At 34.2% G+C, this 25,827-nt stretch overlaps 1 protein-coding gene and 1 long non-coding RNA gene across 2 annotated transcripts in view; both read left to right on the top strand.

Annotated features, from left to right (window-relative positions):
• Positions 1-25,827, top strand: part of LOC106052305 (uncharacterized) — a 233,101-nt gene that overhangs the window by 78,759 nt on the left and 128,515 nt on the right. The window lies entirely within an intron of this gene.
• LOC129926197 (uncharacterized) lies at positions 7,358-12,485 on the top strand. Its single transcript, XR_008777847.1, has 2 exons — positions 7,358-7,421; positions 12,362-12,485. It is a non-coding gene; the product is annotated as an uncharacterized LOC129926197 (long non-coding RNA).

Here is a 25,827-nt window from a genome sequence, read left to right as displayed (position 1 = left end):
GTTATGTACACACACACACACACACACATAAATATATATAAAAAAAATTTCGCGGGTGGGGGTAGGTCTAGGGGGGGGGGGGGTGAGAGAAAAAAATCCCCCACAACCCCCCCCCCCCACCCCCGAAAAAAAAATCCTGGCCACGCCCATGAATTGTATAGTTATTTTTTTTTTTGTAAAAAGTTATTTTGAAGACGCGATCTATAAGTGGACTAAATCAACTTTTCCTCCCCTTTTTGTATTTTTTCTTTTAAAAAAAAAAACACCAGCTCCCCCCTCTAAGAAAAACACAAATATATTTATAACATTTACAATAACTGTTTAAAACGAATATAAACAATAGTTAAAGTTGTTTTTTTCTGGTCTACTAGCTGTTAAAATTAAAATAAAACATTTCTGTTTGTTTATAAAGGCTAATAATGCACTTTGTATGTAAATATCATGCACATTTTTTTAAAATGGACTTTTTATGCAGCGACTTTCGTTCAATAGCGTAAACTTCGCAACTTGTCTAGGTGCTAAAGCCTTCCTTAAACTTTTTTTAAAAAATCAGATTTATTTATTTTTTGTTAAGTGTCTCCATCCGAATAAAAGAAGCTTATTTTTGTGCATTTTGTCTGTTGGCCGGTCTGTCCGTGATGATTAGAGTAACAAATAACACTAAAGGCTATTGTAAATCTGATTGAACCTTTAATTTTTCATTCAGGAATATTGCAATAGTTTTAAGTATCTATAATAGATTGTTCCGGATGTTTTATGAAAAACAAAATCAATGCCAGCGAATATATGTTTGCTCTTCTAACTTATATTAGATTTTATTTCCATGCTTAAACGTTTCAAGAATCACATGATCTTTAATACATTGTTCCGTTTTTTAATGTAAATAGCATATAAATGCTAAATAAAAATATTTATACTGATTTATATTTCATTAACTATAAAGTTGTTCCGGATATCGTTTTATAAAAAATAAATTATGTCAAATGATTGTTTGAAATCGGTTAATTGACTAATATTACACTTGTTCTCTTTGACACTACGTCACTACAGTTTATTTATCAATATCAATTGTTCCGAATTTTTAACTTAAAACAAATTTATGTCAAATGACTTTATTTTTTTCAAAAATTATCGACAATAGGTTGTTCTGGATTTTAGAAGAAGAAAGTAATTTACTAGAAACGATTACTGAAAATAAATTTTTAGACTTATTTTACAGTTAATTTTCTTGCCGAAACATAATAAAAGTTGTTTAATCGGTAAAGAATGTTCCGGATTTTGTTTCGAAAAAGAAATCGACCTACATTACCTTAATTTTCTTACAAATCGTCGCCAAAAATGATCCGAATTTTATATGAGAATTCTAATAACGCTAATAAATGTTTGAAAGCCTTCTTCTAATAAATAAAACAAATAATTTTCTAATTTACGAAAAATTGTTGTTCCGGATTTTTTATTAAAAAAATAATTTAAATCTATTTATGTAAAATCACACTTCTCTCTTACATTACATTTAAGTTTCTAGCTAAAACGTTAGAAAATCTAATTATCGTTAATATAATGTTCAGATTTTTAAGGAAAACAACTTCCATACACCAAAGTACGGTTTGAAAATCACTCCATAAGGCTAGGGTACATCTAATTTTCATAACAGACCATCCCACAAATTTAATTAACGGTATTTGATTAATCTGGAATTCTTATTTTCTCTCCCTATAAATATATACATATCAGGAACAATCTATTATAGAAACTTAAAACTCATGCGATGTTTTGGAAGGGAAAAATTTAATTTTAATCAGATCTTCAATAGCTTTTAGTCTTTTTTTTTCTCGCTATTAACATGACGGACAGACAGACTGACAGACAAAGCAAAAAAGCGTCTTTAATCCTTTTATATATATGTTAAATACATTTTTAGTCTAACTAGCCCATCAAATGAAATGCTAAAAGAACTCACTATGTGCACCAATGTCTATGAACCCTCGAGAAGCTGCTCGTATAGAAGACATTTTTAGTCTAACTAGGACGTGTGACGTAATGGAATTTTTTTCTTTGACGTCATATGGAGTTAATTCTTTAAATGAAATGCTTGAAGATCTCACTCAGTTCACCAATGTTTATAAATCCTCAACAAGCTGCTCGTATAGATGATATTTTTTAGTCTAACTAAGCCGTGTGTCGTAGTGGATTTTTTTTCCGTTGACGTCATATGGAATAAATTCTTTAAATGAAATGCTAAAACAACTCGGTATAGTGATGTTTATTAAACCTCGTAATGTGACTCGCTTTTTAAAAAGACATAATAGCTAGATTTAGATCTAATCTAGATTTTTTATACTAGATCTAGATTTTTTTTACACTAGAGCTAGATTTTTAAATTAGATTAAGATTTAAGTTCTAATTAAAATCATTGTAGAATCTCGATATAGAATTTCATGGTCTAGTTTAGAATGTTTGTTGTTTTACATATTTCGACTGTTCTTTCGGAGTTTTAGTCCAAACCTCCCACAGGAAGAAGGGGGATGGAAGCGGGCAGGATTTGAACCTCGGACCATCGATGAATCCAAACGACAGTCCATTGCTCAAACCGCACTACCAGACAGCCATGATTTAGACTAGATTAAGATCTATAATTTTAATTTCTAGACTTAAAGTGTAGATTTTTCTTTCAAAAGTCTAGATTGTCAATATGTCAATATTGCAATGCTATAAAATACTGAAACAAATCTACTATTTTAAAATTTAATATTGCAATTAGTCTATTAATTGATTATCTAGTGTGTTTTTTTACATAAATCTTATCTAAATTACATCTACATTATGGGTGCAACTCTTTTAATAAGGTGTCGTTTTGGAAATATTTTCTTTTTACAGCCAATAAATGTGAAGAAGGTTGGTTTGGCTCTGAATGTCAATATAAATGTCGCTGTCAAAGATCGTGTAACCCCGAAGGTGAATGTCCAGATAAATGTGACGATGGTTGGTTTGGTTATAAGTGTCAATATCGTAAGTTCTTTTTTTTTTATTTTTATAGAATATATATTTACAGACAATTGACTAAATAAAAGAAAATGAAACGGTGCAAAACATTGTGTTTTTTTTTTCGAAATATCCTTCAGAAATTACGATTATTATATCTTAGCCAAAGAAAACTCACACAAGACGATGGATGTGGAGGTGATCGAGATTAAAACTTTCAATATCAGAAATATCGAAACCTCAGATCACAAAGCAAACTAAAAGGACCTTGATGTAAATTAAATGTGTTACATGCAAACATTTCTTAGACCTTTTGAAGCTATCTATCTATCTATCTATCTATCTTATCAATCAATCTATCTATCTATCTATCTATCTATCTATCTATCTATCTATATATCTATCTATCTATCTATATATCTATTCCAGTATTTTAACTCAGAGATCAGAAATGACATGCCATCCATCTCATCACAGCTTGACCTTTCTCCAATCTTTCAAAATTCTCCTTTTTTATCGAGTTTCAACGTGTATCTGAAGATTATGTCAAGAGTATTATTTTAAAAATAAGAAAAAATTCATGTGACCTTGATCCTAATACCAAATTCCTTGCTTTTTGAATGTTTAGATGAGCTTAAACCCACAATTACTAACATTGTGAACTCTTCACTGACTTTCGGCATTGTACCACAGCAATTTAAGCATGCACTCGTCAGGCCTTTTTTAACGAAATCCAGTCTTGACCCGGAATGTCTAAAAAAAAAAACTATGCCCGGTATCAAATCTTCCCTTCCTGTCAAAGCTTCTGAAGTGCATCGTGTAAGCACAAATCAAATTCTTTCTCACTTTGAATCGTACTCTCTCTTGGAAGAATTTCAATCTGCATATAGGAAGTGCCGTAGCACAGAGACAGCAGTGGTCAGGGTACTAAACGACTTGCTTCACTGTTCCGACATAGGCCACATGTCAATAATTTCCATGCTGGACCATGCTGCAGCCTTCGATACGCTAGACCAAACACCTCTACTTACCCCAAATAGTCAGGTACCCATTAGAGTTTCTTGGACTCAGGCGCGCCCTTAACTCTTTAGGCGCTTGTGATAGATTAGCCTTCAAACATTAGAATTAAAATTCCATTTAGTATGTAATCATTGTAACACAGCTCACTTTAAGGGTTAGTTAATGTCTCGAAATTAATATTGTCAGTCTTCAACGAGATTCGAAAGCAGGACCCTATGTTCGTAAGCCAATTGAAAAACCATTCGGCCACCTCGCCCCATTAACATTTTTATAGAGAGCTTTAGATTATCAACTTTTTGATATCTATTAGTTTGCATTTATCAAGTTTTGAAATAAAAGGGGAGAATCGAAATTTAGTGACTGAATTTTTGCTTTCGTTTTGTTTATTTTAGGTGAAATTTTAATATTAACCCATCACCAGCCAAAGGGGGTTTTAAGTTTAAAACCCTGTATCAGGAGATTTTGCCGTTAAACCACACTCTTCAATAAAACAAATAAAAAAATGAAAACGATATCACCAAATTCCAAGAGCATAAGATTTTGATTTTAAAACCCCCTAGAAAATATTTGTACGATAAAACGTCATCTTCAATATAATACTAAAGCATACATCAATCTCCAGATTCTATGAGTGAAGCCAAGAAGGGGTTTCTAGTTAAAACCCCCATCCATCTGGGTTTGAAGCTAAAAGTCACGTCTTCAATATAAGAAAAAGGAAATTACACACTCAAAAATCTATGAGCCTAGCTAAGAGTTGTTATGAGTTTAAACCACCCTCCTCCATAGGGCTTTAGATTTAAAACCCCTTAAATGGTTTTGACTTTAAAACCCCCCTCCAGCGGGTTTGAAGCTAAAAAGCACCAATTCAATTTTTAAAAAAAGCAAATTACACACTCAAAATTCTATGAGCGTAGCCAACAAGGTTTTGAGTTTGAACCCCCTCCTACATAGCACTTGAAGTTTAAAACCCATTCAGATGGTTTTAAGCTTAAAATCCTCCTACTGATAATTTTGAGGATTAAAACCCCTATCTTCAATATTATTCTAAAGTAAACTACAGTCACAAAATTATATGAGCGTAGCTAAGGGATTTTTTAATTTGTTAAAAAAAAAAATCCAGAGATTTTTTAGTTTAATCTCCCCCTTTTTGATATAACATCTAAAGCAAACTACATTCACTGGATTCCACGGGCGTATCGAAGAGAGGTTACACATTTCTACATTTCTGGGCTCCATTAAGTTAATAAAGTGCAGAAATTGAAAAAAAAAACGCTAAATGTGGCTCAACAAACATGGCTAAGGAGGATTTTATGAGTCAGTTATAGAGATCGGGTCTCTCAAGTAATTCCTATGTGGAACTGATAATCGACCCCTTAGTTAGGTTGTGACAGAGCGTCGCATGAGGTTTGCGGAACATGTTCTCCGACAAAATGAATTACACATACTAAGAGTTGCGATGACATGAAGGCCATTACAAGGAAATCGCATACCGGGACATCCTAGTACAACTTGGCGCCACTCTTTCATGAAGGTCCTCAGAGCAGTGGACACCAGGTGGGAACAGGCCTCAGACATTGCCAGTGACAGATTTTTGTGGAGACAGATTGCCGCCCAATGCGCCGAACGGTGCGGGAGAAACTATGTCTAAGTAAGTAAGAATAGCTGATAAGGTTTTTCAACTTAAACTTTTTAATAGTAGAATAATGTTCTGTAGGTATCTCAGAATATGCATTTTGTTTTGGCTTTAACTACCGGAAATAGTGCTAGGTGGCGGAAGCTCACAGAGTGTGTACAACTTTTGCACAAACTCCAGGAATAACCTATTCTAGAGTACAATAAACGTCTTCTGAAATAATGAAGGGCTTAGAATGTACTAAAGATTAATTACGTACACATACACACAAACACACACACACACATATATATATATTTTTTTTCTTATTTATTTATTTATATATATTTTTTTTTCTTATTTATTTATTTATATATATATTTTTTTTTTCTTATTTATTTATTTATATATATATTTATTTTTTTTCTTATTTATTTATTTATATATATATTTTTTTTTCTTATTTATTTATTTATATATATATATTTTTTTTTTTCTTATTTATTAATTTATATATATATATTTTTTTTTTCTTATTTATTTATTTATATATATATTTTTTTTTCTTATTTATTTATTTATATATATATTTTTTTTTCTTATTTATTTATTTATATATATATATATATATTTTTTTTCTTATTTATTTATTTATATATATTTTTTTTTCTTATTTATTTATTTATATATATATATATATTTTTCTTATTTATTTATTTATATATATTTTTTTTCTTATTTATTTATTTATATATATATTTTTTTTCTTATTTATTTATTTATATATATATATATATATTTTTCTTATTTATTTATTTATATATATATTTTTTTTTCTTATTTATTTATTTATATATATATATATATTTTTCTTATTTATTTATTTATATATATTTTTTTTTTCTTATTTATTTATTTATATATATATTTTTTTTTTCTTATTTATTTATTTATATATATATTTATTTTTTTTCTTATTTATTTATTTATATATATATTTTTTTTTTCTTATTTATTTATTTATATATATATATATATTTTTTTTTTCTTATTTATTTATTTATATATATATATATTTTTTTTCTTATTTATTTATTTATATATATATATTTTTTTTTCTTATTTATTTATTTATATATATATATTTTTTTTTTCTTATTTATTTATTTATATATATATATATATATTTTTATTTTTTTTTTCTTATTTATTTATTTATATATATATTTTTTTTTCTTATTTATTTATTTATATATATATATATATATTTTTCTTATTTATTTATTTATATATATATTTTTTTTTCTTATTTATTTATTTATATATATATTTTTTTTTCTTATTTATTTATATATATTTTTTTTTTCTTATTTATTTATTTATATATATATATATTTTTTTTCTTATTTATTTATTTATATATATATATATATATATTTTTCTTATTTATTTATTTTTATATATATATATATATATATATATATATATTTATTTATATGGCGTTGGGGGGAGAAAAAGTTCCCTCCCCCGAAAAAAAATCGTGGCTGCGCCCATGATTTAGAGAGAGCTTTAGATTACTAACTTTTTTTTTATATCTACTAGATTACATTTATCTAATTAGCCTGCAACTATTTTAAAGGTTTAATTCAATACCTGGCTACAAAAAACAAATCTCAAGAGGATGTTACAACCATTTTAAATGATGACGACGAGACGACGTGTACCGAACTCAATACAGAAATTTTAGTTGTTAAGCTTAACAACGTTTATGTTAACCCATGGATTCGCTTGTCTACACAGAAACCAGGTAAAATGTATTTAAAGAAAAATTTATATTATCTAAATACAGTGTGCATAGTTTTTAAAGTATTGTCTAGACTTAATAACATTCTCAAATAACATAGAAAAGGTAATGGCTAAAATCTTAAAATTCTTCTATAATAAATGAGTAAATTTCACCCTTTCAGACCTTGCGATCAAAAGGGCAGATGATGTCAAGGTCATTTGTTTCTGTGTGCCACGGTTAAATAGCATTTAATGCGACGAACGCTTTACTAATTTTATGAACCCGTTAAAGCTGGGTGGACTCAGTGGCGCCCAAAAAATGCCTAAATTCAAAATCCCTGTCTTCACTGACATTTGACGGTTAACGAGCAGGGTGTAATGTGGAAGCACAACTCAAAACGCCTTAACTTTACCAAATTCAAAATGTCCAGTCTTCAACAAGATTCGAACGCAGAACCCCAGGTTTGTAAGCCAATCGCTTAACCATTCTGCCAACTCGCTCCAAATACAAATATAAAGAGGTTGCTAGATTATTAAATTGTGTATATCTATTAGTTTAGATTTATCCCAGTCTTAACCAGGATTCAAACCCAAAATTCCCAGTTCGGAAGCAAAGCACCTTACCGCTCAGCACCGTACCTTCAGAATATCCTTCGATAGAATCTTGATTTTAAGGCTAGGATCCTTCTGTATCCTTCTACAAATTAAGTCCGATATACCAAAGCTTAAAAAAAGGTTGCAAAAAATTGTGTCTGCCAGCAGTCTCGCCTTACTCAAGACGCCACCCCTGAAAATTTTCTCAGCATGGTCAAGTTGGTTTTTGATTATGTCATTAATGTGACTGTCGATGTGCTCTTTAGCGGCAACTTAAGCTAAGACGGAAACACTGAAACATCACGAAAACTGGTTTAAGAACGAATGAGCAATTGACGACAATTATAAGACAAATAAGAAACACGAGAGCAGGCACTGATTACACATCTGCAGTCCGTCTGGTTTCACTTACAGCCGTTATTTTTAAAATACGCCAAACAGTCAAAGATCTTCTCAAAGTTGTGACTTAAAGCGATAATGAATTCGTATTTCTCAGTCCATTCTCTCTCACACAAAAGAGGTCAATTTAGCACCAACGTTCTGGCTTGGGACACTTAAGGAAGAAATATATACTTTTCTTGATTACACGAACAGCATTACATATATATGAAACGTCATTTAGGTCAATGACAACAAGTTTAAGTCTATGGGAAACGCAACGGACAAAGTCTGCTTTTGGGTATTTTTCACAAATTCTTGCCTTAACACAGTTCTGAATGCTACCCATCACGGGGTAGCCATCGTAGCTTTTGTCGAGTAGTTTGTCCATGTTTAAAATGCACTAAATATATTCGTGACAATGACGTTAGACACAGACAGTGCATCTCCCTTAAAAACAGTGCCAAAATCAATGAATTCTTTTCGAGTACAATCGCCATCAACGAATCTGCTTAAACACATTTGATGAGTGCCTGAGATATATGCATTTTATCAACGAAATACCACGAGAACGCTATTAATTCATGCTGCTGCTCGTATATTTTGGTTTCTTGCTGTTGCAAGTGCTCCGTCGATACTAAACAACATTTGACTCAGATGTTGGCATATAAAGAACTTCTTATCTCTCTTCTTTCGTAAACTAGTTTACGTGTTTTATGCTTATCCTGCGCTACCACTGACCGCAACTCCGCAAGACCAAAATACATTTACCAAGATAACAGCAATCTTCAATCTTGTTCAAAGAAACTTTCACATATATCAAATCGAAATACATCTGGCTAGATCTTTTCTTTTAAGAAACAAAAAACACTTTTATCACATTCTAGGCCTTTACTCAATACAATGATAACTAAAATTATGTGCAAATAAAAACACGACTTACGTGCTATAGACTATTGAATGGCAAGCTTATTATAAAACGCACATGTCGGACATGAACTACAGATTGGCCTATTCTAGTTTAATACAATAATAGCTTATCCTTTTTAACTTTATTTTAGTGGAAGCACTACATATTAAGTTTCGTGAAAGGTCAGCCATCAACTCCTAATAAGTATAGGCTGGTCTACTACAACTTTACTCCAGTCACCATTGGAAGCACTAATACTGGTTCAGTTGCTACTTATATTTTAATTAATCTGTTGGCGCAAAAAAAAAATGCTATAATTCAACTACTCAGAATCCAGGTTAGTGCAAGTGCACCAACTTGCACTCCCCCCGAGGGATCTCATGTTCAACAATTTGCTTAAAGTAATTATGTAATATTTAAATACACATTTTTTTTTTCAAAATTATACTAATGCTAAAGGGAAGATATCGTTAATAAAAAACAAATCCAATTCATCCAAATAATAGTCGTAAACTTCGCTATTAAATATCCTAAAATCCAGTACGTTTTATTTGGTTACCTTTAAGGCGAACACACTATGAGCTACCTGGTCCATTCTTTGCTAGCCCTGATAAAATATCAAATTTGTTTTTGGTCATTGTATATTTGACAGCTAATTGACTTAGCAGAGTTTTGCATATATTATATGAACTCACTTTGTCTGTCTGTCGCATTAAAAAATACACGTTATTTCTCTCACACCCAATCTTTTAGTATTAAGCTGAATTTTTTTCAAATTATTTCTTTTACCAGAGAAAACAAGATTTTTTTTTTTAATTTACCAATTAAATAATTAACTTTTGGTAATTAAATATTCTGTTAGGTATTGAACAAGGGAAAGAAATAGACTTTGCTATAAAGCTGATAACTAACAGTTTATAATAAAAGTAATTTATTTTCATAAGTACTTCCATGGTAGAGTGGTTAGTATGTTGACTTAAGCAGGTTGGAGGAGGTTAGAGCCCTCTAGTTCGAATTCAGGTAATTCAACTTAAAACAAAAAAAAAAATTATTTATTTAAAAAGCAATCACGGTAATTTTCTTGAGATACCCACTTCTCTCTCTCTCCCCACTCATCTAAATTAGTAATTTGATTATAGAGTCCCATTACTTTCTTCCTTTTCAAATCATGATTCGTTGCTGTGTTTCCACTAACGTCTAATTCCATATAATCATTGCTTTTCAACAACAGCTTATTTTGAGGTATATACCTATGTGACCTAAGGAGGATTCATGAACCAATATGATCAGTTCACATTAACTATTAGCGGGTATAGCTAAAAATATTCAATCAAAATTACAGCTAGATTTAGGCATTTTAGATCAACAGATCAGTGTTAAAGGTGTGCTGGCACGTTAGTCCAGTGGCATATTGGTCCCTACTCGTACTGCCTAAGTTATAAAGTATAACCTCTAGGTAAACAATTAAACTAATGTATACAGCACAAGACTTTAACAAAGTCGCAGGTAAACATGTATACAAAGTTTGTTTATTTAAAAAATAAAAAAAGTCAAATAAATGTGTAAATGAATGGCCATCGACTCACAGACCTACTCCACACAAAATAAACAAAAGATACACATTAAAAAATAGTATGATACACCGCTCTAGTCATATGTTACAACTATGGAAATTATTAGCCATCAACTCACTGGCCTTTGCAATACAAAATAAAAGTTACACTTTCAAAAAAAAAATAGTATGGCACACCGCCCAAGTCATATAATATATGCACTATCGTCATATTAGTCATACACATTAGTGTAAAAAAAATGAAGGTCACAGGCTTCAGGTCAACACATGACCACTTTTGACAATTCTGGGGTTACAGACTTCAGGCTTACACAGCCAACTGAAGGTCACAGGCCTCAGGTCAAAACACGACCACTTTTGGCTACTCTGGGTTTACAGGCTTCAGGCTGACACAGACACTTTTAGACAAAGAAATAAAAGGGTCATGATGTACTACAAGCTTCAGGGAAACCTATGAGCCTACAAGCTTCAGGGAAACCTATGAGCCTACAAGCTTCAGGGAAATCTATGAGCCTACAAGCTTCAGGTAAACCTATGAGCCTACAAGCTTCAGGGAAACCTATGAGCTACAAGCTTCAGGGAAACCTATGAGCCTACAAGCTTCAGGGAAACCTATGAGCCTACAAGCTTCAGGGAAACCTATGAGCTACAAGCTTCAGGGAAACCTATGAGCCTACAAGTTTCAGGGAAACCTATGAGCCTACAAGCTTCAGGGAAACCTATGAGCCTACAAGCTTCAGGGAAACCTATGAGCCCACAAGCTTCAGGGAAACCTATGAGTCTACAAGCTTCAGGGAAACCTATGAGCCTACAAGCTTCAGAGAATCCCACCTATAGACATCCGTTCGGTGAAGCCTATCTGATGATTCAATACAGGTTGAATCCCTCAGAGACAAGGCTAATAAAATATGTCACATTTGGGAGTACTCCAGGATGCAGAACATCAGGGTTAAACATAGTGACTGGAAATCATTTGAGGCTATATCTACAAATTAATGCATTATATAAAATACTACAATGCCTAAAGATATACTTAGCCCAAAGATCTCCAAAGCGGGCACACTTCTCCCGAGTACCCCAAGACACACGACCACTAACAGAAAAAAAAATACAATTTACAACACATGTCCAGTGGTCAAGCTGGTAACTCAGGAGCAAGTGGCAACTAAACACGTCAACATGCCTTTATATAAACTACGGAAATCACTCCTATAATCAAAATTACTAAAAAAAAAATGGTTATTTCCCCATTATGTCACAACCTATAACTTCTTTAGTTTTTAACTCATTCATATTGTTACATAATGAGATGACATGTTTATAGTATAGTTAGAAAGACATATTTGCAAGTGGAGCTTTGTGTTTGAGAAAAGAATGTGTTTCTCTTTATTATTTCAAATTATTTATTAATAAAAAATTGTATATTTTTTATTACTTTTGAAAATACTTTAACATATATTGCGTTAATTTGTATATATAATTGGTATTTCTGAACTTACATCCTCAGAAACTCTATACAGTTTGAAGATGTCTTATCTGGACAAAAACTACAAAACTCTAGCTGCTAAATCAAAGAAAAACATTTTAGTCAGAGATAACACTCTGGATGCCTACATTTCCGTAGATAATGTTTATTTAAAGTATCTAATTTTAGAGAGTAAAGTGATACAACGAATTTGCTCGTTATGGATTATCCATGGTAGTTTTTTTTTTTCTTTTTATATAGCTAAACTTTTTAATATACTTTAAAAGCAAGCATTAACAAACATACATAAACAGTTTTTTTATTAAAAAAATAATAATAATAATAATATTCATACTTTAGGAAGCTGATGATTTGTCTTTTGCAAGAGCTATTTCTATGGACTCAAAAATTGATAAATAATGTGAGCGGTCCAACCGTCGACTAAAGCCACCCCTGATAATGATAAATCTTTAATATAATATATAAACAATATATATAGCAAAAAAGTAAGGTATATATATATATATATATATATATATATATATATATATATATATATATATATGAATGTATGTATGTAAAAAAGTAAACATTTGATCACTAAATCGACCCCCTGGTAATGTATATATATATATATATGAATATATGTATGTAAAAAAGTAAACATTTGATCACTAAATCGACCCCCTGGTAATTCCCATGTCTAAATCTACAAATTTACTAAGAGTACATGGAAATATAATTTGGTGATATTTAACACCACTTGTAAACATGTCCTTCGTAAAGATTTAGCGGAATCGTTAGATCTAGGTGTCACAGTTCAAAAGCTTGCTGACAGAGTCTCTCAATTTTATAACAGCATTTATAATATTTTTTTAATGATTTCACCTACTAGGCCCAATTTTACCACCAAACCCCATATTTTTCTCTTCACGTTAGACTGCGTCCACCACCTTGGCGACAACAACGCCACGGCTTTTCGCTTATTCTCCACTAGACCTGGGGAAATATAAATAGTCCATAGCACACCTAGGCTCCGGAAGTCCGACGTTCACGGTCGACACCACCTGGACTGGAATATACTTCATCCTTCTTTCCTCCACCGCTACCCACGTCTCTTCTTTATCAAGGAGATTATTCGTGTCAACACGCTTCATGACCTTTCAAGGTGCGACTTCCGTCTCGAATTATTCACCCACGTGGGAGATAATCTTTTTTTTTTCGCCGATCTATTCCGGACCTTTATAAGCTAGACTTAGTCGGTGTCACATGTCATTGTCAATATTTTTATTAATAATATTTTTTTTATTATTTCAAATCGACTTACGTCGGGGTTAAAGGTCGTTGGTTTTCCCTATGACGTAGTGACATGCGTCAATTAAGTCAAGAGAAGCATTGTCACGTGATAGTTGATTTCAATTTTATTGGAAGCAGGACCGGATGTGGGAGGAGAGACGCTATCGGGAGACAATTTATTAATTCCTCAGTTTCGTGTTGATGTTTAGAAAGTGTCGTCGCTTAGATTCCAGTAGTAATATTTTCAATATTTCATTTTAGATACAGTTTACTTTTGTAAAATACTTTACATATTGTGTTCCCAAAATTTAAATTAAAAGTTTCTGTATTTGAATTGAAAGGATCTTATTCATTGAATCTAATAGTTTATAGTTAAATAGACTCATCCTATAGAATCCCCGGCAAGTCACAGAAGTTCATCTAATCAGGAGACGTCTTCAATAAAGATCTAATATATAAGCACCTCTCAGCACCTTGGATGAATTAACACTTCTTAGCACCTTAAATTTAAATAGGAGCCTAAGCACGATCAAAGCAAAAATAACAACATGCTATATATTCAACATCAATCAATAATATACCTACTTGTGACAAGTCAAAAACTCGCTGTCAGAGTCACTCTAAATTATCACAGCATTAATTATTATTTCTCATTATTTATTTATTTTATTTTAATTATTTCCCCATCCTACCTCCAATTTCTTCACCCTTCCCACCTTTCCTCTCTACCAGGCTAGACTTAGTCCACCACCTTGGAGAAAATTAGGCCAGTCCTTTCATTTATCTGCCCTTGACCGGGGCAAAGATAGACACGTTCTCTTTAGTCTTATCCGCGGATGTCCGCCGCGATTGACCCCCCCCCTTGGGTGGAATGTAGGTCACTCTTCCCCCCACGTCTCTCTTTGATCTAAGAGATTACACGGGTCAATACACCGCGTGGCACTCCAAGGTGTGACTCTTGTCGGACTTCACCCACGTGTAAGCTAATTCTTAGCCTAGGACGTTTCCTGTGTCCGCCCACATTTCCCAGGCATATATAAGTAGATTCAAATCAAGCCAGACCCTTTCACTCCTCTATCGCTGTCGATCGAGTCTGGACTATATCATTTATTCTCCCTCCTAGAGGAATACCTGGTGGTAAGCCGAACTTAATCACAAGTTCCATCTTAATTACTTTTGTGCTATTTCCATTGGATTTTATCATGTGTATTTTGCTTAGTTCATTTATATTTAATTAGTGCATTGTGTATTTCTCACTGGCGTAAGTGGAAAACATAAACATGTGCTATGCATGTATTTTAGTATTGCATTAATCTATTAATGCTATGTTGCTCAATTGATCGTTGATGCAACCATGTATATATTTGTACATCTTATTTTATTTCCTTTATCTCGGTTGACCGCACTGATAATCTTACTAGCGCACTGATACTGCGTCTAGAAAAGAGATACGAGTTATCTCCCCTGTAACGAATTATCTCCCCTTTACTCATTTTACTCTAATGAGAGTTGCGACGCTTGAAGGGACATTCAAGCACGCTCCATTGTTCTCGACCCACGGTCATATGTAAACAAATCGTCTGGGTCGCTGACCACCGCCCATTCCCCCCCTCTCTTTTTCTATCCACCTGTGTTGTTTATTTGAGATTATTATTTCCCCTTCTATGTACATTCTTACATTATTATTTCCCCTTTTATGTACCTTTCCATATTGCTACTATCTGCCATCTATTCTCCAAATCCCAAATGTCGTCATCTCCCCATTGTGCTCTAAAGCAATTTTACCAATCTGACGAATGCACCTCAGTCGAGGGCATCGATAAGATGCATGAGAGACATGTCCTAACTTGTCTTTATTTATCCGCAGCCTCCCTCAGGTGTCTGCCTATTTATTGGATCACTTACCTGCCTACTGGCCTATCTAGGCGCTTAGTGCTAATCAGCGCTGCACTTGCCTAGTTGCTATCAAGAATCACCTATTGCCTAGTTACTGGATCAACGATCCATTTACCTGCAGTTGTGCTTAGTGCTATTCAGCGCTGCATTTGCCTACTGAGATCTACCCAACTCTACTACTTGGCGCTATCGGCATTGCCCGCCTATTCGACAGCCCACCTGTCAAGCTATTAGGCTCGACGTCCCTATGGAGTCAGATCTGTGCGAGACGTCATAGCTACGCCAACCCTCTGCAACTCACTGGACATATCCTGTTACCTACACTGCCCACGGCAGATCAGCTCTGCCCGCAGTAACCTTGTGCCCACGGTATCCGGCCACCCGCCACACTGTGCCCACTACAGATACTAGAACTTGGGACTGAGACTCCACAAGAACTATATCGCCGGCGTCCCTCTATCCGCTAGAGCGCCACCTCCAGCTGCAGAACCTCAAGCCAGGACCCAGCCAGCTGCGACATCAACAGGACAACCAGCTAAGTCAGAGGACAAAGTGACATACTCTCTTATTATGTGCAAGAGTGATGATTAAACATAGAATATACTAGAGATAGATGCAAACCCTCCCCCTTTTTATTATTATATGTATATTTATGTAAATAAATATCCTTTATTTTAACTTTTGTATTTATCTTTCATTGCCTTGTCTCGTTGCGTGTCTGCTCCCGATTCATATGCTGATAAGTGGGGGTGTGATTGCTTTCAAAAATAATCATCCCCTAGACATAAAACGTGCCAAACACACGTCACATTTCCCCACCTGTCACACTACTACATATACTGTTTGATCGTCTAAAGAGCTGAGCGGAAGGCTCATCGAGCTCTAAGTTTGAAAAAGAAACCTGTTTGGACGCCAAACAGTAAAAAAAAAAAAAAAAACCTGTGGGAACAAAGTTCTGTTTGAGAGAGACCCGAGTCAATGCCTATGGAAAGCATGGCTGTTTCCAATGACTTTGGCCCCCGACGCATGCTTGGCTGCACATGGCCGAAGGACGAGGACACCGGGAGCCTCCGCCATTTTCCTTCGTTATACCAAGCTAACCGTGGGGGACTCGCCATTTATGTAACGGTCCCTTTCAGAAACAGCGCATGGATATGTGACAGGTTTATGGGGACTCCTTTGCAACTCCGCCCGTGCAAGAGGTTTACTCTCGTCTATCCGTTGAATTCCCCACGGGAGTTATGTTTCGCCATTCATTTAGCCTAGTTCAGGGTTCGTAGCCACCTTGAAAACCTGGAAAACACCTTGAATTTCATATTAAATTCAAGGCCTTGAAAAAGCTTTGAATTTTGTAAAAAACGGTTAAAAAAACTTGAATTTTAAAACTGGACCTTGAATTCTTTCCCTCCCGATACCTGGTGTTTATTTTTTTCCTGGTTACACTGACCAGTGACGACGCGCCTACACCGCCTTTCACCCACTTGTGAAGCGCGACCTCGTTATTGAAAACGACCTTGGCTCAAGCAAGCATTTCACTTAGCACTATTTTCCTTTCACTGTTACGACTGAAGACGCGCTAGATCTAGTCTGTAGTGACTGTTGTCTATAACTAGAGCAATTAGCAGCCTAATGTGAAGGCTACACCCCTCCGGGCCCTCCCTCGCCGAAAATCTTCTTGTTGTAACAGTAAGAGTGACTTCGCGTGGAAAGTCCGTATATCATCTTATCTTTGTGTCTTTCTGAGTATTTTATTAGATTTTGTATTTGGAGATTATGATCAGTGTTTAAGTATAATTGCTACCGGTACTTTACTTTTGAGTCTTCTCACGATCCATCCTTCTCATCTAGCTAGAAATAGTATCTAGATTTAGATCTAAGTTAGATCTAGTGAAGATAATTCGCGCTTAACCTGAAAACTTCGTGAATTTTAGTTAATTTAAGGATCTAGATACATCTAATGTCTAGATTGCTCTAGAAATACGCTAGATTCTAGATTTACGCTAAATCACTAGAATCTTGTGAAGATAATTCTCTCACAGCCGTTAAAAGTCCGCGAAGTTTAGTGACATTGAGTTAGAATCTTTAGAGTCTAGATCTACGATAGATTCAGTGAAGATAATTCGCACACAGGCGTGAAAAGTTCGCCAATTTATTGACTTAATTAGATCTAGACTGTAGAAGCAGTGACAGCCGTGAAAAGTCCGCGAATTTTGTGACTTAGATCTAGACTCTAGATTTATGGTAGATTCATTGAAAATAATTCGCACACAGCCGTTAAAAGTCCGCGAATTTTAGGGACTAGATTTACTGTGATTCAGTGAAGATAATTCGAAAAAAGTCCGCGAATTTAGTGACTTAGACTTAGATCTAGGCTTAATTTACGCTAATCCAATAGAATAGAGTGAAGATAATTCTCTCACAGCTGTGAAAAGTCCGCGAAGTTAGTGACTTAGATCTAGACTCTAGATTTACGGTAGATTCAGTGAAAATAATTCGCACACAGCCGTGAAAAGTCCGCGAATTTTAGGGACTAGATTTACAGTGATTCAGTGAAGATAATTCGAAAAAAGTCCGCGAATTTAGTGACTTAGACTTAGATCTAGACTTAATTTACGCTAATCCAATAGAATAGAGTGAAGACAATTCTTTCACAGCTGTGAAAAGTCCGCGAAGTTAGTGACTTAGATCTAGACTCTAGATTTACGGTAGATTCAGTGAAAATAATTCGCACACAGCCGTGAAAAGTCCGCGAATTTAAGGGACTAGATCTACAGTGATTCAGTGAAGATAATTCGAAAAAAGTCCGCGAATTTAGTGACTTAGACTTAGATCTAGGCTTAATTTACGCTAATCCAATAGAATAAAGTGAAGATAATTCTCTCACAGCCGTGAAAAGTCCGCGAATTTAGTGACTTAAATTAGAGTCTAGATCTACTGTAGATTTAACGAAAATATTTCGCACACAGCTGTAGAAAAGCCCGTAGAGTTATTTTGGTTGTAATTTACTTAAAACTGATGGAAAGCAAGTCAACTGCTATAGTAAGAATGAAATATTTTTTTTACAAATCTATGTCAATTTAAGAAAATTTCCAACTTCAGATTGCAACAGTTTTAGCTGAATTACATCTCATATTTATAAAAAGTTATTCTTCTGTAGTGCAAGCTTGTGTGTGTTTTCTAATGTATTAAAAAGTTGCATTTAAATGCTTAGGAAACACTAGAGATGAATTCTTTTTTTTTTTTGTTTTGTTTTTGGAGGTATGATTTCAACTTATCAGCATACATTTTAATGTGGGTTTTTTAATTTAATATATATATATATATATATATATATATATATATATATATATATATATATATATATATTGTTCTTTTTACATATTTATGTCATGTGTATGTAAATATATACACATATATATTGCTTGCTTTGGTGCGATGCATACCTTGAAAATCTAAAACTCTACCTTGAAAACCTGGAAAATACCTGGAAAATCATTCATGAAATTGGCTATGAACCCTGCTAGTTGCCCCCTCAAGCAACCGTTTCCACCCGGGTGCCACGGTGATGCAAAACAGCGTACCCGGGACGACATATACCAGAACAACCTGTGGCAGTCGGAATTGACACACTGTCATTTCTCCTACTTGCTGACAGCCGAGTCTGGACTTATCAATTAGTCATACTTCTAGAGGAAAACCTGATGAATACCTGATATCGAACTCTATCACAGTTCGTCTTAATACGTCTGTGTATATTTCTTGCGGCATATTATTTGGATTTACTTATTTCATTTATGTTTAATGTGTGCAATGTGTATTTCTCACTGTCGTAAGTAAGAAACGTAACCATTGCTTTTATATTTATATATTTCATTAACCTATGTTCACAATATTATTGCTACGTTGCACAACTGATCATTGACGCAACCTTGTATATATTTGTATTATTTTATTTCCGTTAAAAAATAGTTATGAATAATCTCTCCTTAATCATTGTACTTTGACGAGAGTTGCGCCCCTTGAACGGACACTATCTTTACTCAAGTTCACTCCATTATTCATGACCGACGGTCGTATGTCAACAATAGCGTCATGGTCGCTAATCATCGTCCGTTCTCCCCTTTTTCCACTTATTTTGTTTGGTTGAGATAATCATCTCCCTTACTTTGTACTATTTATATTGCTACTATCAGCCATCTTTTTTGCAATCACGTTTGTCATTATCTCCCCATTGTACTCAAAAGCAATTTTACCAATCTGACGAATGCAACTCAGTTATAAGATGCATTGGAGACATGTCCTAACTTGTCTCTGTTTGTCCGCAGCCTCTCTCATGTGTCTATCTATTCAGTATCACCTGCCTATTTTTACTATTCAACTGCCTATTTGGTACTACTTTGTACTATTAAGCACAATTTGCCAGTCCACTTGTCAACCTGCTTGACTGCTTTCTTGATGCTATATAACCATTAGGCACTACGTTCCCTTAGACCACGTGTCTATGCAGCCCACTGGACCTATCTTGCTAACGATGCTGCCCACGGCAGATCGTTTCTGCCCGAGGAACACTTGTGGCAGCGGTTGCTGGCCACCCGCCCTACTGTGCCCACAACCGATATCAGAACTTTGGATTGAGACTCCACAAGAACTGAATCACCTGCGACCCTCTACCTGCTAGAGCGCCACCTCCAGCTAAAGGACCTCCAGGCAGGAACACGGCCAGCTGCTGCATCAGTTGGACAAGCAGATAAAAAGTGACATACTCTCATACTCTCTAGTTATTAAGTGCCTAGTACTATAATATAATGTCGCTAAGGAGATAGATTCATACCCCTCGTCCCCCCCCCCCCATTTTATTCTGCCTTGTACATTTATGTAAATAAATATGCCCTAATTCTTCATAAAAGTAGTATCTTTCTCCAATGTTTGTTTTGTTGCGTTCCTTTTCCCAATATATCTCTGATGGCCTAGTGTGTGGTAAGCTCAACATGATCATCCCCTAGATACCAAACAAGCCACTCTTACACGTCATACACGAGGCCCGTCATTCTAGAGTTATTTTGTGTTTTAAGGTGCTAAATTAAAGCAAAAAGTAAGGAATGTATATGTATGTATTAATGTGGTTTTGTAAGTCCTGCATACAAATAAATCGTTAGACTAATGTTGATAAAACTTGGCAATAATGTTCCATAAGTACTAACTGGAATAGTAACATGTGTAAAGTAGCCCTAAAACAAATTTAAGACCATCAAAAAAAATTAGGCCAACTTGTATGAAATTATTTTTTTTAAAGGAGTTAGGTCATATTGCCAAGTTTTCATGAGACAAGACTGAGAGGTCAAGCTTGCGCAGAGCGAAGGCTCCACGCATATACGCAGACAGAAAATCCCGAGAAGGCTAGATGTACTACTAACAAAGATAGTTTTTTTTTTCTTTAACACACGAGCATATAATGTATAAATAGTCCATTTAATCAGTTAATTAAGTTAGCCTTTACATTTGTGTTTCAAAAACAATTTTACATAAATAACAGTTCCGTTCACATGAAACGCATACCTTACATACGCCGTATAAATACACTATGTTGTTTTACATGTTTTGGATGTTTCTTCAGAGTTGAAGATAGTTTACTTCCTAGTCTAAACCTCCCGACGGGGGATGTGAGCGGGCAGGGTTTGAACCAGAGACCATCGATAATTCCAAACGAAATTCCAGCGCGCAAACCGCACGACCAGGCAGCAATCGTTCACTATGATTGAACAGGCAAATATGAGGCTCTATATGGGTCATATTAAATATACTAATATAAAATAATAGTCTTATTGAGCCTTGAATTGACTTTAAAAGAATGTTTAGGGGAAATAGATTTGTTTTACTTTTTTTAAACAAATATTTCAAAGTTAAATCAAAGTTAAATAAAGTTAATCATATATATTTATATAAACATATATTTAACTCTCACATACAAGTAGATCTTTTTACAATAAATATGGATTTAGGTCAATCAGCTATTTTCATATTAACAATAACATATTCTTTTTAATAATAACATTATTATTTTTTTTAATTGTTACACTATATCAGCAACTATATTAGTGACACGCACATTAGACCCTTGGGCCGCGAACAACATAATGCCAGTAACTAAATATAGTTAATATAAAAATATATTTATAATATATAAGGCAGAAAGTAAGGTGTACACATGTATGTATGTATGTATGTATATATGTATGTATGTATGTATGTATGTATGTATGTATGTATGTATGTATGTATGTATGTATGTCCCGAATAGAAATAAAAACCGTTAGATTAATTTTTATAAAATTTGGAACAAATGTTCCTTGTTTAGGCCTACCACCTGAAAAAGCAAGGTATGTAATGTAGCCATAAAACAAGCTTAAGACCCTCGAAAAAAGTTGCCCAACCATATGAAAGTATTAATTTTTCATGGATCTAGGTCATTTAGCCATGTTAACATGAGACTAACATGAAAGGATCAAGATCTAATTTATAGAACTAATAATAATACTAAGGCTTGTCTTCGAGTCCGAAGATTAGTGACAAATGCAGTATTTCCCGTGGATGCGCAACCCCAGCTGTCACCTACATATTTTGCCACATCCAGCGCAATCATTACCATTGTCTGTAGGTGGTCGAATGAGATTTTCTTTTCGACGTCTGCGTTTGTCCTCGGCAGCGGATTTTTTTTGGTCTCAAACTTGTATCCCGCGACCATCGTGAGTGACCCCCAGCTGTCTCCTTCTGAGGCCGCATGCAACCAGGTTCTTTTTTATATGTCAGCCAAATTAAAGTTGACGCCTATGCTGGTCATTGAAGCGTTTCCGTGGTGTCGCTGCCTAGTTTTAGTTGTAGGCGTGACGACGCAAATGTGTCCGAGTGTTGTAGATATTGTTCCTTAAGTAGATACCCTCTCATACGCACTATATTTGCAGGTGCGTGCGTATACTAGCGTACTGAACTCTTCAAGCACAAACGTTCCGAAACATTAATAAACGCTCTTATAGCAGACGATAATTTATTATACATAAAATATAATTCACAAAATATACTGGCGACTTCAGCCGTCACAAAATATAGACCAATAAATACTGGCTGCTCATGCCATGTAGAATAAGTAATCACATCAATAAAATGTTCACAATATAAGTCCGAAGAAATCTCTCAAGTTAACATAAGATCAAATTCATTAAGGTACATATTACAGACAGAGAAAATCGTACATCCACTCTCTGCTGGAGTTCTTCACTAACTAACTAACATTGACCCTTATTTCAGAGTCCTTTAACTTATTCACATAACCTCGTGCTTGCCCGCACGGAATATTACAATAGGTGACTGATTGTCACTTCATGTCACAGAGGTTCTAAAACTGGACTGTGACACGTGGGGCGCCTCTGTTACGTCGACCACCTTGTAGCTCACTAAAAAAAGACTGCCTTTGGTATATGTTCGTCTCCCATACGGGATACGTGCCCTACCCAGCGTAACTGTCGGACCATAAGAAGTACCTCTATGATGTCCATACCGACGTTTGCAAGGACCTCGCTGTTTGTAGTGCGATCTTGCCACCTTATGTCCATGATGGAGCGCAAGAATCTTTGGTGAAAGCGCTCAAGAAGTCTTAGTTGTTTTCTGTATAGTGTCCATGTCTCAGAGCCATATAGAAGGGTCGAGAGAACCACAGCCTGGTAGACATTGATTTTTGTAGGCAGGCGGAGCGATTTGTTACGCCAAACTTTCGCTTGAAGGCTTCCAAAAGCGCTACTGGTCCTGGCTAGACGGTTATCAACTTCCCATGAATGTGACGCGTCATTTAATAAAAATAATAATAATAATTTTTATTGTCCAGTATGGAAATTTGTCTTACAATTTGTGCATTACATCTAACAAAAAACATTATACTACATAGGAATGTGAAGTGGTCTACCACGTTAAGTGGCTGTCCGTTTACGATGATCATTGGGGCTAAGTATATTTTATTGGGTGACTTCTGAAACATGACTTCTGTTTTCCCAAGGTTTGTAGATAAACCGAAAGAAGCGACAGCGTATGCAAATTCGTTTACTGCGTTCTTAAGATCATGTTCATTGTGAACGATTTGTCGTGAACCAACTGTTGGTGAACAAGTCGTCGGTGAACAAGTTGTCTATGAGCAAGTTGTCGGTGAGCGAAATATCGGTTGAACGAATAGTCGCGTGAACGATTTGTCGGGTGAACAAATTGTAGGGTTAAAGAAATATCTGGTATACGAATTTTCGCGTGAACGAAAAATCATAAACGATTTGACGGTGAACGCAATGTCAGTGAACAAAAGGTCAGTGAACGAATGGTCGTGTCCCCCTACCGAAAGGTCACGCATGCGCTGAACAGAAAAGTTACAAGTCTTAATAAAGTCGAGTAGCTTTTTTTTTCTCCATTCTTTAAATTCTTAAATTCACGAATTCGATTTATTTGTAAATATTATGTACGTTTATTGTATTATTTCTTTCAAAAGAATTATTCATATCTATGTTTTGCATGAGTGTTTGTGTTAATACATATTTTTCACGTACTAAATGTAAATGTGTGTTTGTTTTTCATATCATTTTCTTTAATAAACATTTTGGCTTGTGTATATGTGTTTATTAAGAGGCACACTTTTATTTTCAAAAAAGTTTTTTAAGATATTACTTTAAAATAAAAAACAAAATGAAACGATGATAGACTAAAAATTGATGCAATTATTGGTTTACGTTAACATTGGTTTATTTAATGACTGTATGGTATCTCCAGCTATACATACCAAACACTTGCTAATAATAAGTAAAAATATAATAAATGTACCATGTTTCTCAAAAGACTTTAAGTTATGTATACATAGACACCAGGGCTATTTGCCTAAGTCGCTGGAATTCAAGGGTTCATTAAAAAAAAAGCTACATGCTTATTAAATTATCGTCAAATGATATCTCGCGCCAAAACGTCACGTCGCCAAAACGGCTCGCGCCAAAACGGCGGGGTCAAAACGGCGGCGCCAAAACGTCACGTACCGATACTTTACCCATAACAAAATATATGTTACCTATAACAAATTAAATATTCATTTACTCTAGTTTCATTGGAAAATAAAATTTACTTTTTTTGATTGCCTTAGGAATATGAGAGCTCTAGTGTGTTTTCCTTTTCTAACTGAAGACCTCAAATGCATGCGTTCATTAATATCAATCATATTTTTTTAAATAAATTATTAGGTCAAAATGTGGCGATAAAACAGAAAGTTTACTACAGTCAGTCAAAAATAAGTCAATTAAACACAAACCTACCTCAGTATCCTCAAGCTACAAATGACGTGCAGAAATGTAACAAAAAAGACGCAGAAATTGTGGCCACGACTTGGATGATAATAATGAATCCTTCATTTATAATCAAGAGCTACATATTTTATTTTCAAGACATACTTGGTAAGTATTTGCCTTGCAATTCATCTTTATAATCTCTTTTTACTTTGATGTATATAAAATCGTTGCATCTTTAATGCGAGTCGAATTTTGAGAATTCGTTTTACTGCGAATAGATTTTTTATAACTAATTACATTGTTGCTTTCAACGTTAATCTTCTTATTCTTCTAAATAGGATTGTAGAGGGCATTCTTGAACCAGTAAGAAAAACCAATGACCTAGATTTTAAGTTTATCATTGTTATGCATGACTACATTAACACATGCACAGGCATATGGCGTGATTATTTTACTGTCTTCTATTTTGAAGGAATGTCTCAAATTTGTAAACTAATAAATAAATATATAATGAACAATGTTACAAAGACAGATTGTGTGGAAACACAAACTAAAAATTGGCCACAGAGGCGGTTCACCAATGCAGGTAAAAAAAAAAGCAGGTTTAAATATTTTCCTAAAGAATATCAGAATGAAATTCTATCAAAGGCAAATGACAGAGAAGAATGGAGAAAGAAGATTGAAAAATATTGTGTGGTGCCCCAACGGTCCGGCGGAAAGTAAGGTGAAGTTAGATGTGAACCTGGCCAAATATAATGATCATCTAAAAAATCTAATTGTTTTGTAAAGGGTCAATATATTATTCAAAAGCCCCTTTTGTTAGTCATGGTAGTTGTGCCGTTCCGCTATTCAGGTTAGGAAATAATATGAGAAATGATGAATTATTTTAAATTATGTTCCACTTACATATAAATAGATTTTTTAATGTTTAAAATTAAAAGTAAAATTTTTTTGGTTAACCTAGTAGTTTGCATGAAAGAACATAGCAATAGAATTGTAAATTTATATTTTTTT

This window comes from Biomphalaria glabrata, chromosome 5 (assembly GCF_947242115.1).
Source record: "Biomphalaria glabrata chromosome 5, xgBioGlab47.1, whole genome shotgun sequence".
Classification (NCBI taxonomy): Eukaryota; Metazoa; Mollusca; class Gastropoda; family Planorbidae; genus Biomphalaria; species Biomphalaria glabrata.
The sequence above is the reverse complement of the archived record's forward strand: the minus strand, read 5'-3'. Positions and strand labels throughout refer to the sequence as shown.